We start from the raw sequence: 16,443 nt of genomic DNA, 5'->3' as shown, positions 1-16,443 counted from the left end.
AAGAAAAAAATCTTTTGATTAGTATGTTTCCTCTTTGGGGGGGGGGGGGGGAGGGGGGGTTTATTTCAGCTTAGTTTTACAATCAATCATGACTGATTTCTTTTTTATTTCGAACCATTGTTTTTTGCACTTCAACTTTGCCCTAAACATAATGTTACACACATAGCAGTTTAATTGAGCACTGACAAACTGAAAAAGAGCCACACAGATTATATAAGAGAAATAAAAAAGATTAATCTGAGCTTTTAAAGTGTTTTAGAAAATTAAGTAAAATTTTTCTGCATAATAAATAAATCTTAAAACTCTTAACATAAGTAAAATAAATCAGAAACAAATTCTAATTGGGTAAATAAAATGATTTGTGTAAACATAGATGAACAGTAGGTCTATTAATTAGTATGAGAGCACCCTACATCTACTAATGAGCCAATTCCCGATAATACTACTGAATCTACGATTTGTTATCATCTTAATGGAGATGCCTCTTATTTAGTAATGAGTTTAGAGCACTGACATATACAAAAATCCATACCTACACACGCAACTGCTGACACCTAAAGATCCATAGTTGCACACATAAAAACAGCTTGTGTATGCACATAAACAAATACAAATCTGTATACACAAAGAAGCACAAAGTTTCAGACCTAAAGTTCAGCAGGGTGCTTATATATGTAACCGCAACTTAGCTTGAGTTTTAAATCCAAAAATGGAAATAAAACAAAATGTTGCTGGTATAGGCACTATAATAGGCAATATTAATTTCTTTCATGTAATTGGCAAGAGTCCATGAGATAGTGATATATGGGATATACAATCCTACCAGGAGGGGGAAAAGTTTCCCAAACCTCAAAATGCCTATAAATACACCCTCCCTAAGGAGGTGGTGAAGTAAGTTTGTGCTTGATTTTCTTCTGTGATATGCGCTTCTCAGCATTTTGAACCCAGATTCCTCTCAGATTACAGTGTTTGTCAGAGGGATGTGAAGAGAGTATCACCAATTGATTCTATGGTTTTCCTCACGGGAAATCTTTTCAAAGGTTCTCTGTTATCAGTCGTAGAGATTCATCTCCTACCTCCTTTTTCAGATCGACGATATACTCTCATATTCAATTACCTCTACTGATACTTTTTCAGTACTGGTTTGGCTATCTGCTAAATGTGGATGGGTGTCTTTCAGTAAGTATGTTCATTACTTAAGACACTCTCAGCTATGGTTTGGTACTTTATGTATTAACATAAAGTTTTAAATATATGTATTGTACTTATATTTGCCATGAGTCAGGTTTATGTATATTTCCTTTTGCAGATTACTAGTTTCAAAATTGGGAAACATGTTTAGGAAGTTATTTTTTTTTACCTGGGGTATAGTCTTTTCTTCAAATTGACTGTTTTTCATTAAATTCCGCGGGTAAAATTAGGCTTGCAAGGTCGCAAAATACTGATTTTTTTTTGGCATGAAGGTACGTTCGGTGACGCAAATTCGTAATTTCCGACATCTTAGTTGACTCCAGGTTTCCTTGCACAAGGTTACGTCTGTTATGACGTGGGTTGCGTCATTTCCGGATGTTGTTAGCGCCAAAAAATTTCATTTTGCTTTGTGCGTCTTACTTGGCGCCAAATAATTTAATTATTTAAACCCCACTTCCTATATGCCTCTTGCCTTTTTTTATGCTTAGAGGGCTATGCTGTTTGTATTTTTTTTGCATTCCTGAAACTGTCATATAACAAAATTGATAATTATTGCTTCATATTTTGTTTTTTTCTCTTACATTTGCAAGATGTCTCAATCTGATCCTGTCTCAGAAACAACTGTTGGAACCCTGCTGCCTGATAACAATTCTACCAAAGCTAAGTGTATCTGGTGTAACTTAGCAGAGATTATATCTCCAGCTGTAGTATGTAAAAGTTGTCATGATAAGCTTTTACATGCAGAGAATGTATCCATCAGTACTAGTACAATACCTGTTGTTCCTTCAACATCTAATGTACATGATATCCCTGTGAATATAAAAGATTTTGTTGCTGATGCGGTTCAGAAGGCTTTGTCTGCTATTCCGCCTTCTAATAAACGTAAAAGGTCTTTTAAAACTTCTCATAAAGTTGATGAAATTTCAAATGACCAACAACATTCTGAATTATCCTCCTCTGATGAGGATCTATCTGATTCAGAAGATCCTTCATCAGATATTGACACTGACAAATCTACTTACCTCTTTAAGATGGAGTATATATGTTCCTTGTTAAAAGAGGTGTTAATTAATTTGGATATTGAGGAATCTAGTTCTCTTGATACTAAAACTAGTAAACGTTTAAATTCTGTTTATAAACCTCCTGTGGTTACTCCAGAGGTTTTTCCAGTTCCTGATGCTATTTCTGATATGATTTCAAAGGAATGGGATAGGCCTGGTACTTCTTTTATTCATCCTTCTAGGTTTCAAAAGTTCTACCCTTTGCCAGCAGCTAGATTGGAGTTTTGGGAAAAAATCCCCAAAGTTGATGGGGCAATTTCTACTCTTGCTAAACGTACTACTATTCCTATGGAAGATAGTGCTTCTTTTAAGGATCCTTTCGATAGGAAACTTGAATCTTATCTATGGAAAGCTTATTTATTTTCTGGCTATATTCTTAGGCCTGCTATATCTATGGCTGATGTTGCAGCTGCATCAACTTTTTGGTTGGAAAGCTTAGCCCAACAGGAAACAGATCCTGATTTGTCTAGCATTGTTCGCTTGCTTCAACATGCTAATCATTTTATCTGTGATGCTATTTTTGATATCATGAAAATTGATATTAAATCTATGTATTTAGCTATTTTAGCTAGAAGAGCTTTGTGGCTCAAATATTGGAATGCTGACATGTTATCTAAGTCTAGATTACTATCTCTTTCTTTCCAAGGTAACAATTTATTTGGTTCTCAGTTGGATTCAATTATTTCAACTGTCACTGGGGGGAAGGGAGTTTTTTTGCCACAGAATAAAAGATCTAAGGGTAAATCTAAAGCTTCTAATCGTTTTCTTTCTTTCCAACAGAATAAGGAACAGAAAGCCAATCCTTCCCCCAAGGAATCTGGTTCTAATTGGAAACCTTCTTCAAGTTGGAATAAATCCAAGCCTTTTAAGAAAGCAAAGCCAGCCCCCAAGTCTGCATGAAGGTGCAGCCCTCATTCCAGTTCAGCTGGTAGGAGGCAGATTAAAAAAATTTCCAAAACATTTGGGCAGATTCTGTCCAAAATCAGTGGATTCAGAGTATTGTCTCTCAAGGGTATTGAATAGGATTCAGAGTAAGACCTGTGAGAAGATTTTTTTCTCTCACACGTTCCAGCAAATCCAGTGAAGGCTCAGGCTTTTCTGAAGTGTGTTTCAGATCTAGAGCTTTCAGAGGTAATCATACCAGTTCCGTTTCAGGAACAGGGTCTGGGGTTTTATTCAAATCTATTCATTGTCCCAAAGAAAGAAAATTAATTCAGGCCAGTTCTGGATCTGAAAATTTTGAATTATTTTGTAAGAGTGCCAACTTTCAAAATGGTGACTATAAGGACTATTCTGCCCTTTGTTCAGCAAGGTCATTATATGTCCAGGATAGACTTACAGGATGCATATCTTCATATTCTGATTCATCCAGACCACTATCGATTTCTGAGATTCTCTTTTCTAGACAAGCATTACCGATTTGTCGCTCTTCCATTTGGCCTAGTGACAGCTCCAATAATTTTTTTGAAGGTTCTCGGTGCCCTACCCTCTGTAATCAAAGAACAGGGTATTGTGGTGTTTCCTTATTTGGACGATATCTTGGTACTAGCTCAGTCTTTACATTCTGCCGAATCTCACATGAATCAACTAGTGTTGTTTCTTCAAAGACATGGTTGTAGGATCAATTTACCGAAAAGTTACTTGATTCCTTTTTAGGTTTCCAGATAGATTCAGATTTACAGACAAGAGACAAATTAAATTGGTTTCAGCTTGTCGAAACCTTCAGTCTCAATCATTCCCTTCAGTGGCTATGTGCATGGAAGTTTTAGGTCTCATGACTGAAGCATCGGACGGGATCCCCTTTGCTCGTTTTCATATGAGACCTCTTCAGCTTTGTATGCTGAATCAGTGGTGCAGGGATTATACAAGGATATCACAATTAATATCCTTAAATCCCAATGTTCAACTCTCTCTGACTTGGTGGTTATATCACCATCGTATAGTTCAAGGGGCTTCTTTTGTTCATCCAACCTGGACTGTAATCACAACAGATGCAAGTCTTTCAGGTTGGGGAGCTGTCTGGGGATCTCTGACAGCACAAAGGGTTTGGAAATCTCAAGATGTGAGGTTATCAATCAATATTTTAGAACTCTGTGCTATTTTCAGGGCTCTTCAGGTTTGTCTGTTGAAGAGAGACCCATTCATTTGTTTTCAGACGGACAATATCACAACTGTGGCATATGTCAATCACCAGGGTGGGACTCACAGTCCCCTAGCTATGAAAGAAGTATCTTGGATACTTTCTTAGGTGGAATCCAGCTCTTGTCTAATTTCTGCGTTATCCCAGGTGTAATTAATTTGGAAGCGGATTATCTCAGCCGTCAGACTTTACATCCGGGGGAGTGGTCTCTCCATCCAGATGTGTTTTTTTCAGATTGTTCAGATGTGGGGTCTTCCAGAAATAGATCTGATGGCTTCCCATCTAAACAAGAAACTTCCCAGGTACTTCTCCGGATCCAGGGATCATCAGGCGGAGTCGGCGGATGCGTTAGCAGTCCCTTGGTTTTACCAACCTGCTTATATCTTTCCGACTCTAGTTCTTCTTCCAAGAGTGATCTCGAAGATCATCATGGAACAATCGTTTGTGTTTCTGGTAGCACCAGCATGGCCTCACAGGTTCTGGTATGCTTGTCTGGATATCCAGTTGCCAACCTTGGCCACTTCCTTTAAGACAGACCTTCTGTCTCAAGGACCGTTTTTCCATCAGGATCTCAAATCGTTACATTTGAAGGTATGGAAATTGAATGCTTAGTGCTTAGTCATAGAGGTTTCTCTGACTCAGTGATTGATACTATGTTACAGGCTCGTAAATCTGTTTCTAGGAAGATTTATTATCGAGTTTGGAAGACTTATATTTCATGGTATTCTTCTCATAAATTCTCTTGGCATTCTTTTAGAATTCCTAGAATTTTACAGTTTCTTCAGGATGGTTTGGATAAAGGTTTGTCTGCAAGTTCTTTGAAGGGACAAATCTCTGCTCTTTCTGTTTTATTTCACAGAAAGATTGCTAAGCTTCCTGATATTCACTGTTTTGTACAGGCTTTGGTCCGTATCAAGCCTGTCATTAAATCAATCTCTCCTCCTTGGAGTCCTAAATTGGTTTGAAGAAGAAGGCAGCTACGTAACGGTGGGGGGAGTCCGGCTGCCATATTTACCCGGTATTAGACAAGTTAGCGAAAGTGATTACTACAGAAGCAAGGCGGCATGGCAGAAGGGTATACCCCTTCTGCCATGCCGCCTTGCTTCTGTAGTAATCACAGAAGCAAGGCGGATCTTCGGTTCTTATATTTCTATCTCAAATAATGTTAACAGTAGTGTTGACTGTCCCTTTAATAAGACAATAAATACCTTGAGATTTTAATATACTGTATAGTGTTCGTTATGGGTAGTAAAACAATTTTGCACCATATTTTCATTAATTATTTTGCCACCTGTTCTTGCATATTAGCTTTTCAAAATGTTGGACTTTCTAGTTCTCGGAGCTGGATATGTACCCTGCTGGCTTCTCAGACTGCAGAACAATGTTCTTTATACTAACATTATGACTGTGTCTAGGCTTGTTGTTTGCAGATTCAATCTTAGATTGGCTCCTCCAAATGGTGGAGGGCAGTTTGAAAAACAACTGCAGGAAACAACATGTTTTTTTAAAAAAAAAAATGTTTGCTCATGGCTGATATGGTATTCTAAAGTAAGACAACAGAAATGTCATGTAATTAGAAAGTGTTTACTGTCACTTTAAATCTGTATGCACATTTCCATATTCAAAATGTATAAACTATATTCCGAGTGGAGAAATAACCGATAGTTACAATTGGCTGACTTTTATTTCTCTTAAATCGCGGGCCCACGTACACTACTCACTATCAGATGTTAAAGCTTCATTATACAAGAACATTCGGGCGAGGGCAGATAAGCTCCAGAGTGTTGTAATCGGTGCCTCGGGTTCCACAACCGCGTCTGGGAACCTAACCATGGGTCCCACACCCCACAACGTACTTTTAACACATTCCCCTTCCCATACATATCCTATTACCTTCCCCGTAAATATAATTATAAGTTAATATATTATAAAAAATAATAAATATGTAAGTTAATATATTATAAAAAAAATGTTAAATATAAGCTGGTTAATATATTATAAATAAATGTTAAATATAAGCTGATTTAATTGTTTTATGTTTGTGTTTTTTGTAATATTTTAATTTAAATAAAGATTCACTATACATCATGACAGAGTGAGGCTGTGATGGGTCCATGCGGAGAGGAGCATGAGTAGAATCGGAAGTTGCAGCCGGACTGTTATCCGACGGACATTTGTCTGTCGGACTATTATACGTTGTACAAAAGTCTGTCGGATAACAGTCCGGCCATGGTTAATACAGTATTATAATTTAAATATAAGCAATGTAGAAAATCTTATGTCTGAAAAAATGTGGATTCTTATTGTCTCTGACCAATTGAATGCAGGCTCATCTGTAATTTAGTCAATATATTCACTTAGCTGACAAATAGTTGGTTCTTCATTGTATCATCTGGCTTTTTATATTCAAGGTTGTAACTGCAGTGGTCTCTAAATTTCCATATGTTCTACATGTAGTTAATTGTCATGCTGTGATTATTTTTTCTGATATTTTTGTTCTGACGGCATAAATTTTTTATTTATTTTTTTATTGTGCAGCTAAGACGCCACCCTTGCAAAGATACTTATTTTAATTTTTACATACAAGCCATTTCATTTCTTATCATTTCATAATTTTTTTTTCCCTTTTATCTCTCAAGTTAGTTTATTTAATGTAGCTTAGAAATCTCCTTAAATAAAGCTACACATCATCTTCTACTTGTGAATAATGTGCATCTGCATAGACCAGAATCTGTATAATTTCAGATAGCAAAACCCTAATTTTTTTAATTATTGCAGAGATTACCCTCTGTTTCGATGGCTGACATAAGTGTACTGTTAAAAAGCAATGCGTGCGTCTTCATTTTCTTCCAGTTGAAACCTTGCCTCAACAGGCAAAATGAAAAGATACAACAATTAAAAGTGACATTTTTATTAATGTATTATGCATAATGTCTAAAAATAAATTATCACTTTTATGTGTGGTGAGTCCATTGGTACTTGGCAGGGGTAGTGTTACCAATTTTTTTTTTATCAGAAAATAAGGGAGACTAAGGAATCAACAAATTTTACATAGGACATAGACAGATTATGCAGTAGTTACTGAGACAACATTTTTTACAATAAAATTGTTCATACAAATCATCTTTATTCACACAGTCTAGTTTAATACATTCAACAACTTTCTGCAAATCTGTGAATTCTATTTCTCATTTAGGGCACAGTGGGAGTAAAGACATTAAACTATCGGATACATCAAAATGAACTGTTGTTAAAAAAAAATGGGAGAAAAATGTTCTAAGAGCAGATAAAATAAGGGAGCCTGGGAAACTATAACAAAAAGTTTGTGCAAATGAGGGCAATTCCTGGGAATAAGCGATGGTTGGTAACTCAAAGCTTTATTAGTGGTTATGTGTGTTAGGTATTAAATAGCCAACTGTGCAGTTTTAAAGGAACATTGAACACAAAATTAGCTCCTCCATGAGTTGTTTAATTGACCAATCAGAAAGGGCTAGATTATGTGTGGCACTCTATCGTTTGCGTGCAAGTGATATCATGTTTTTGCGATGTTTGTGCACAAATTAAATTACACTCGTATTACAAGTTGAAAGTTAATGCAAACATGTGAGCGCAATCACAATTTATGCTAGAATGATTACCGGAAATTCCGAGCTCTAGTTAACAGTTATGCAAGTCAAAAAAGTGTCACAAAATACATCAAAAATACATTTAAAAGTACAGTTAAACTCATATCAACACTATTTTATACAAAAATGAAAGAAAAAAAAAATATTGCATAAAAACGTTATAAGGGCTCAAAGATATAAGGTCTCAGGTGTTAGAAAAAAAAGGCATTCAAAGGGCTTTAATAAAGAAATGCATACATATACATGTCTAAATATCGATATATACTGTGTGTATATCTATATATATATATATATATATATATATATATATATATATATATATATATACACACAGTTGGGCTCATAAGTTTACATACCCTGGCAGAATTTATGATTTCTTGGTCATTTTTCAGAGAATATGAATAATAACACAAAAACTTTTCTTTTACTCATGGTTAGTGTTTGACTGAAGCCATTTATTATCAATCAACTGTGTTTACTCTTTTTAAATCATAATGACAACAGAAACTACCCAAATGACCCTGATCAAAAGTTTACATACCCCAGTTCTTAATACCGTGTATTGCCCCCTTAAACATCAATGACAGCTTGAAGTCTTTTGTGGTATGTGTGGATGAGGCTCTTTTCAGATGGTAAAGCTGCCCATTCTTCCTGGGAAAAAGCCTCCAGTTTCTGTAAATTATTGGGCTGTCTTGCATGAACTGCACGTTTGAGATCTTCCAAGAGTGGCTCAATGATATTGAGGTCAGGAGACTGAGATGGCCACTCCAAAACCTTTACTTTATTCTGCTGCAGCCAATGACAGGTCGACTTGGCCTTGTGTTTAGGATCATTGTCATGTTGGAATGTCCAAGTATGTCTCATGAGCAGCTTCCGGGCTGATGAACGCAAATTTTCCTCCAGTATTTTTTTATAACATACTGCATTCATTTTGCCATCAATTCTGACCAAATTTCCTGTGCCTTTGTAGCTCACACATCCCAAAAACATCAGCGATCCACCTCTGTGTTTCACAGTAGGAATGGTGTACCTGTCATCATAGGCCTTGTTGACTCCTCTCCAAATGTAGCGTTTATGGTTATGGCCAAAAATCTCAATTTTGGTCTCGTCACTCCAAATCACTTTGTGCCAGAAGGTTTGAGACTTGTCTCTGTGCTGTTTGGTGTATTGTAAGCGGCATACTTTGTGGCATTTTTGTAGTAATGGCTTTCTTCTGGCGACTCGACCATGCAGCTCATCTTTCTTCAAGTGCATCTTGAAACAGCCACACCACATGTTTTCAGAGAGTCCTGCATTTCACCTGAAGTTATTTGTGGGGTTTTCTTTGCATCCCGAACAATTTTCCTGGCAGTTGTGACTGAAATTTTAGTTCGTCTACCTAACCTTGGTTTGGTTTCAACAGAACCCCTCATTTTCCACTTCTAGAGTTTGAACACTGCTGACTGGCATTCTCAATTCCATGGATATCTTTTTATATCCCTTTCCTGTTTTATACAGTTTAACTACCTTTTCCAACAGATCCTTTGACAATTATTTTGCTTTCCCCATGGCTCAGAATCCAGAAACGTCAGTGCAGCACTGGATGAAAGATGCAAGGGTCTGTCAGGAGTCCAGAAAGTCATTGACCTTTTATACACACACACACACACTAATTACAAGCAAACAGATCACAGGTGAGGATGGTTATCTTTAATAGCCATTGAAACCCCTTTGTGTCAACTTGTTTGCATGTTATCAGGCCAAAATCACCAGGGTATGTAAACTTTTGATCAGGGTCATTTGGGTAGTTTCTGTTGTCATTATGATTTAAAAAGAGTAAACACAGTTTGATAATAAATAGCTTCAGCCAAACACTAACCATGAGTGAAAGAAAAGTTTTTGTGTTATCATTCATATTCTCTGAAAAATCCATCAGATATATATTTAAATATCTATTTAAGATTAAATTGAACATATTCTGCTATGTGCAGAACATTGGATTATGAAATATTATTAAATAACTGTGATCATGTGTGCGCAACTTGTGGGTGTTTGTTGTTTTTTCAACTTTTTCAGCTTCATTGAATTCTATGGGCAAATGCTATTTTGCGTTCGCAACTTCTCAAAGTCTATTTGTTATTGTGACGTTACAAACACAAGAGTGCAAACTATTTTTACTTTCAACTAGTAATATGAGCACGAACCTCAGAGTGCAAAAAATAATACTTCTAGCAGTTTTAAAGGGATACTGAGCCCACATTTTTACTTTTGTGATTCAGATAGAGCATGCAATTTTAAGTAAATTTCTCATTTAATCCTATCATCAATTTTTCTTAGTTCTCTTAGTATCTTTATTTGAAAAAGCAGGAATGTAAGCTTACAAGTTGGTCCATCTTTGGTTTAGCACCTGGGTAGCGCTTTCTGATTGGTGGCTAAATGCAGCCACCAATCAGCAAATGCTTCCCAGGTGCTGAACCAAAAATGGGCCAGCTCCTATGCTTACATTCAAATAAAGATACCAAGAGAACAAAGAAAAATTGATAATAGGAATAAATTAGAAAGTTGCTTAAAATTGCCTGCTCTATCTAAATCATGAAAGAAAATAATTGGTTTCAGTATCCCTTTAACGCTCGAACGGGAGCGCAAACTACCTCTCGACTCAAAATCTAGCCCAAAGTGTTCATAGGCAGAGGCATTTACTCGTTGCTGGTGGTGTGGGGTTAGCCAGTTACAGAGGCCAGTGTTTTGACCTCTTCAGCCCATAGAGGGACATGCCTGTCTGAGATGCAGTTAATGTCCCTCTAATATGTAGGTAAACATTAAAAAAACATAGCTTTTCTGTATATTTTTGCTGCACTGAGTTTGAAAAAAAGTAGGAGCATATATGATTTTTGTAAAATCTGGAGCATGATTTCTTTGAAATCAGATTCTTTTTAGCTTTAAATTTATCTAATATTATATGGTTAGATACTTGTTTAAGAAGATGGTGCAGTGTGAATGCAAAAACATTAGCTGATTATTTTAAATACTAATTTGTATTTATAAAATAAACCTACATTTTGATGCGTTTAAAAGGAGAAATGGTGCTGAACGTGTATTAAAGGGACAGTCTAGGCCAAAATAAACTTTCATGATTCAGATAGAGCATGTAATTTTAAACAATTTTCCAATGTACTTATATCACCTATTTTGCTTTGTTCTCTTGGTATTCTTAGTTGAAAGCTTAACCTAGGAGGTTCATATGCTAATTTCTTAGACCTTGAAGCCCACCTCTTTCAGATTGCATTTTAACAGTTTTTCACCACTAGAGGGTGTTAGTTCACATATTTCATATAGATAACACTGTGCTCGTGCACGTGAAGTAATCTGGGAGCAGGCACTGATTGGCTAGACTGCAAGTCTGTCAAAAGAACTGAAAAAATGGGCAGTTTGCAGAGGTATATTATTATAACTGTGTTGGTTATGCAAAACTGGGAAATGGGTAATAAAGGGATTATCTATCTTTTAAAACAATAAAAATTCTGGTGTAGACTGTCCCTTTAAATATTTAGGAAGTAAGGGGCCACACTGCAAGTGCATGACAAAAATGCAAGTAGTATGGATCACTGATACTATTTGCTCAAAATTCATACCGCTTTTACTATAATATTGGAAATAGTTGGGTATTTTTTTATGATGTGTAATAATTTTGTAAATGGTGCAGATCGCTATAGTTATAACAAGGTAGTTGGAGTAGCACAATGTTTAGAGAAGGCACAAATAATTATCTAAATATAAAAAGCATTATTTCATAAACTGCCAACACCCCTATCCCATTTAACTCTAAAACCAACATACACCCCACTGCTAAAACCTCTAACCACTAAAGCACCATAACCCCCTCATACAATAACCCCACCGCTAAAACCTTCTAACAGATATTAACCCCCTTAACTGCCATAACCCTCAACAATAAACTCCAACTCTGCTATTAAATTCCTAACCGCTACAACCCTAAAATACCTCCTCCACTAATAACTTCTAACAATCACAACCTCAAAAATAAAACTTTTTGTTATTGATGCCCTTAGTGCCACACCGCACAATTCTAACCCCCCTTCAATAATAACCCCTAAAACACCAGGCCTCCATTCCAAAAATTCCTATTTAACCCCATCTAATCTTAGACCTACCTTAAGACCTCATGAAAATCTTCCCCCAAACAAAATTATCAAAAAAATTTACAGGGAAAAAGTTGCCATTAAAAAAGTGACTATTAAAAAAGTTATGGTTAAACAGAAGTTGCTAAAAATATAAAACAAAAACATAATTTATGTAAGAACTTACCTGATAAATTCATTTCTTTCATATTGGCAAGAGTCCATGAGGTAGTGACATATGGGATATACATTCAGAAGAACTAGAAAGGGAGGGATAAAATAACAACAGCTATTTCCACTGAGAAATTAAATCCACACAATAAATAAGTTTTCCTTGAAAACACTTAAATCAAAAGCAGTAGAATCAAACTGAAACAGCTGCCTTAAGAGCGTTTTCTACCAAAGACTAAAATCTAAATCATGAAAGAAGCAAATACATAAAAAATGGTAAAAACAATAAAAGTATGCAAAGAAGACCAAATTACTGATTTGCAAATTTGCTCAACCTAAGCTTCATTCTGAAAAAGCCCAAGAAATGGCGACTGAACTTAGTAGAATGAGCTGTAAAACTCTGAGACGGAGCTTGCCCTGCCTCGAAATAAGCCTTGAAAAAACAAAAGTTTAATTAGGATGCCAAAGAAATGGCAGAGGCTTCCTAACCTTTTCTGGAACCAGAAAAACAGCAGATAGACTAGAAGTCTTCTGAAAACCTAGTTACCTCGATATAGAATTATAAAGCTCTTAACAGATCCAAAGGATGTAAAGAACTCTCAAAGAATTCTTTAGGATTAGGACACAAAGGAGGAACAACAATTTCTCTTCTAATGTTGTTCAAATTCACAACCTTAGGGAAAAGTCCACAAAACAATTGAAAAAGGACTTTTAAAAAAGTGCGGTAGTTACGTTGTGTGACAGCCAAAAAAGTGTGCGGTACAGCTGTACCTACATGACTCGTAATAGCAGCGGTAGTGAAAAAGCAGCGTTATGAGGCTTTTTCACTCATAACGCAAAACTCGTAATCTAGCCGATAGTTAATAGGAGGACTAGACTCCTAAAAAAGACCTGGTAAGTTTACTTAAAGGCATAATAGCAGTCATAACCTTTTATGATATAAGCAACAACATGTGATCTTTGCAGATGAAATCAAGTACATGAACTGAATATGTAAAAAACAGTAAATGTTATTGTACATGTAGAAACATTGCTAGCATAAAACAAGATACATAAATGCCACATAATTGAGCTGAAGAAATAACAACAGCTTAAAAAATGTAAAGAACACACTTAGCTTTGTAGAATTGTGTTCCAGGGCATCATAGTTTCTCCAGTAACATCAGAGTCAGGATCAGAATGAGACATCTCGCAAAATGCAACAGAAAACGAAAAATAACATTAGGCAAAACATTCAATTTCCACAATGTAACAGTTTCAGTAGAGAAAAACAAAAACAGGCATAATAGCTTTCAAAGTTCATGAAAACAGCGAGCAATAGAGGGAGAGGGGTAAAATATCTCAAATTTGGTGCCAAGAATGACGCATTACGCAAAAAGAAGTTAAACATTTTTGGCGCAAAGCTAACACCAGGAAATTACACACCGCGATTTTGCAACTAGCATCAACAAAGACACAGGAAATTACGAAATTTGCCCCAAAAATGACGCAATAAAAAACAGCATTTTGCGCCCTTGCAAGCCTAGATTTGCCTGCGAAAAAATGAAAGTCAAATTGAAAAAGACTGAACCCCAGGTAAGAAAGAAGTTTAAATAAACTTCCTATACATGATTCCTATACTAAAACTGTTTAGCATGCAAAGGGAAATACATCTAGACCTGACTCATGGCAAATATAAGTAAAATCCATATATTTAAAACTTTATATTAATACATAAAGCGCCAAACCATAGCCGAGAGTGTCTTAAATAATGATACATACTTACCGAAAGACACCCATCCACATATAGCAAGTAGCCAAACCAGTACTGAAAACTATCAGCAGAGGTAATGGTATATAAGAGTATATTGTCGATCTGAAAAGGGAGGTAGGAGATGAATCCCTACGACCGATAACAGAGAACCTTTGAAAAGATTTCCCACAAGGGAAACTATAATATCAATAAGCGATACTCTCTTCACATCCCTCTGACAAACACTCTACTCTGAGAGGAATTGGGCTTCAGAATGCTTAGAAGCGCTTATCATAGAAGAAATCACAAACTTACTTCACCACCTCCATAGGAGGCAAAGTTTGTAAAACTGAATTGTGGGTGTGGCAAGGGGTGTATTTATAGGCATTTTGAGGTTTGGGAAACTTTGCCCCTCCTCGTAGGATTTTATATCCCATACGTCACTAGCTCATGGACTCTTGCCAATTACATGAAAGAAATACTCTGGTTTTTTTAAAATGCCACAGCCCCCTTAAAACGTATTCTTCTTACTGCCTCAAGGTTTCTGTCTTGATTGCGCACATTGTGGTGTCCTTTTCTTCGTTGCTACACTCTGTCTCGTCTCCTGCATTTTTCCCATCTTTATTTATTCCTATTAGATAATCTATTTCAGATCATCTATTTTCAGAATGTGAAAGAGGGATTATTACTAATTATGCTTTAAAACATTTGAGCCTATAAAATGTAACTTTTTTTTATTACCCCTTCTTCCTGGGTTATTAGCAGTTAGGGAGTTAATGAGTGAGGGTTAACGATGATGGTCTTGTGGTTAGGGGATAAAATCAGAGGGAGATTTTTTTTAACTTTGAGGCTGTTGCAGTTAAGGGGGTTGTGCAGTCAGGAGGTAAATGGCAGAGGGTGTTTTTTTCTGCGCAGGGGCTTGTGAAGGTGCTTTTAGTGTTAGGTGTAATGGCTGTTAGGGGGGTTTATCATTGTTGATGGCTGAAAACAGTGATAGGAGAGTGGGTAGTCAGCTATGAGACTGGAGAAGACCGAGATGAAACAAAAACTAGAAATAACTGCTAATCAGACGACAAGAAAAGGATATTTGAATCCAGAATAAGAGGAGGAAATATGAGAATCACATGTTAAACTCACATTTTCAGCAATAATACCTTTTTTCCCCCTGAGGGATTAACAGGTGTGAAATAAATGATAACCTCCAGGTAAATCAATAAAGTGTTTTCAATTCTACAACTTTTAATATCTCTGCATCCTCTGTGGATATATATAACTATACTCTATGTAAAAAAGAATAGGGAAGTTTGTTATTTATAACTTTTTTTTTTTTTAAAGGGAAAGCTATTTCATGTGTAAATAACACTCCTCATTGCTTCTTTTTATGCTACAGCTATATGTAACCACTGTTGTTGGCTGCTGTATTGAAGAATTGTAGCCACAAAACAATAACAATACTTTCTCCAGCAAACAAATGGAGAACTTTTGTAACATATAGTAGTAACAGTATATGAGGGTGATAGAAGACAAAAGTCCATCGAGTTCAACCTATACAGATTGTACCTGATTTACAATAAAGAAGCAATTGAACATACATTAAGACAATTTGAAATCTGACCCATTTAACACAAGTAATCATATTTCCCTGAATTCTGTTTTTAGCGCCAATTGTATCTAAACCATTTTTACATTTATTTAAGGTATTGGTATTCAGTACCTCCTTAGGCAATGAGTTACACAATTTTGATTGCTCAAAAAACATTTACATTGCTGGAGATTAAATCTAATTTTCTCTAGCCCACTGGTTTTCAAACCTGTCCTCAGGCCTCCCCAACAAATTAGATTTTCAGGATTATTTTGGATGAGAGCAGGTAAAATAACCATGTTTACTAAATACCTGATTATTTCACCTCTGCTCCAGTCCAGATATCCTCAAAATCTGGCCTGTTAGGGAAGCTTGAGGACAGGTTTGAAAACCAGTGCTATAGCTTTAAACTATGACCTCCATACATGCTAGTATCTTATTTGCCTTGGAAGCTGCTGCCTTGTATTTCACACTTATTCTTAGCTTGTTATCAATAAGTAGACCAAAATAATTTCCTTCCTCTGTTTTGCTAAATCTTGTCCCATTTAAATAATAGATTTTGCTAATGAGACTTTAAGGGACATTAAAGCCAGAACGATGGGAGGGGCGGAGCTAGCGCGCCGAGAGAATGGCCGCTTGAGACCGGAGCTCCGCTAACAACTGGCCTTAATGAAGCGCAGAAAACCAGCATAACATCCATTATGCCAAAGGCATCAACTGGGGAACATCACTAGGCGACCAGGGACTAAGCAGAAGCTCACTGATCGAGAGCGGACGACAATAACTCCGGTGAGAGACCCGACGAGAGCGCAATAAGTAAGT

The 16,443-nt window shown here is 36.3% G+C and overlaps 1 protein-coding gene across 1 annotated transcript in view; it reads left to right on the top strand.

Annotated features, from left to right (window-relative positions):
- The window catches only part of PEX7 (peroxisomal biogenesis factor 7), a 778,079-nt gene that overhangs the window by 656,990 nt on the left and 104,646 nt on the right, over nucleotides 1-16,443 (top strand). The gene's annotated exons all lie outside the window — the stretch shown is intronic.

This window comes from Bombina bombina, chromosome 4 (genome assembly GCF_027579735.1).
Source record: "Bombina bombina isolate aBomBom1 chromosome 4, aBomBom1.pri, whole genome shotgun sequence".
Lineage (NCBI taxonomy): Eukaryota > Metazoa > Chordata > Amphibia > Anura > Bombinatoridae > Bombina > Bombina bombina.
Note: the sequence above shows the minus strand (reverse complement) of the source record. Positions and strands in the feature narration are given on the sequence as shown.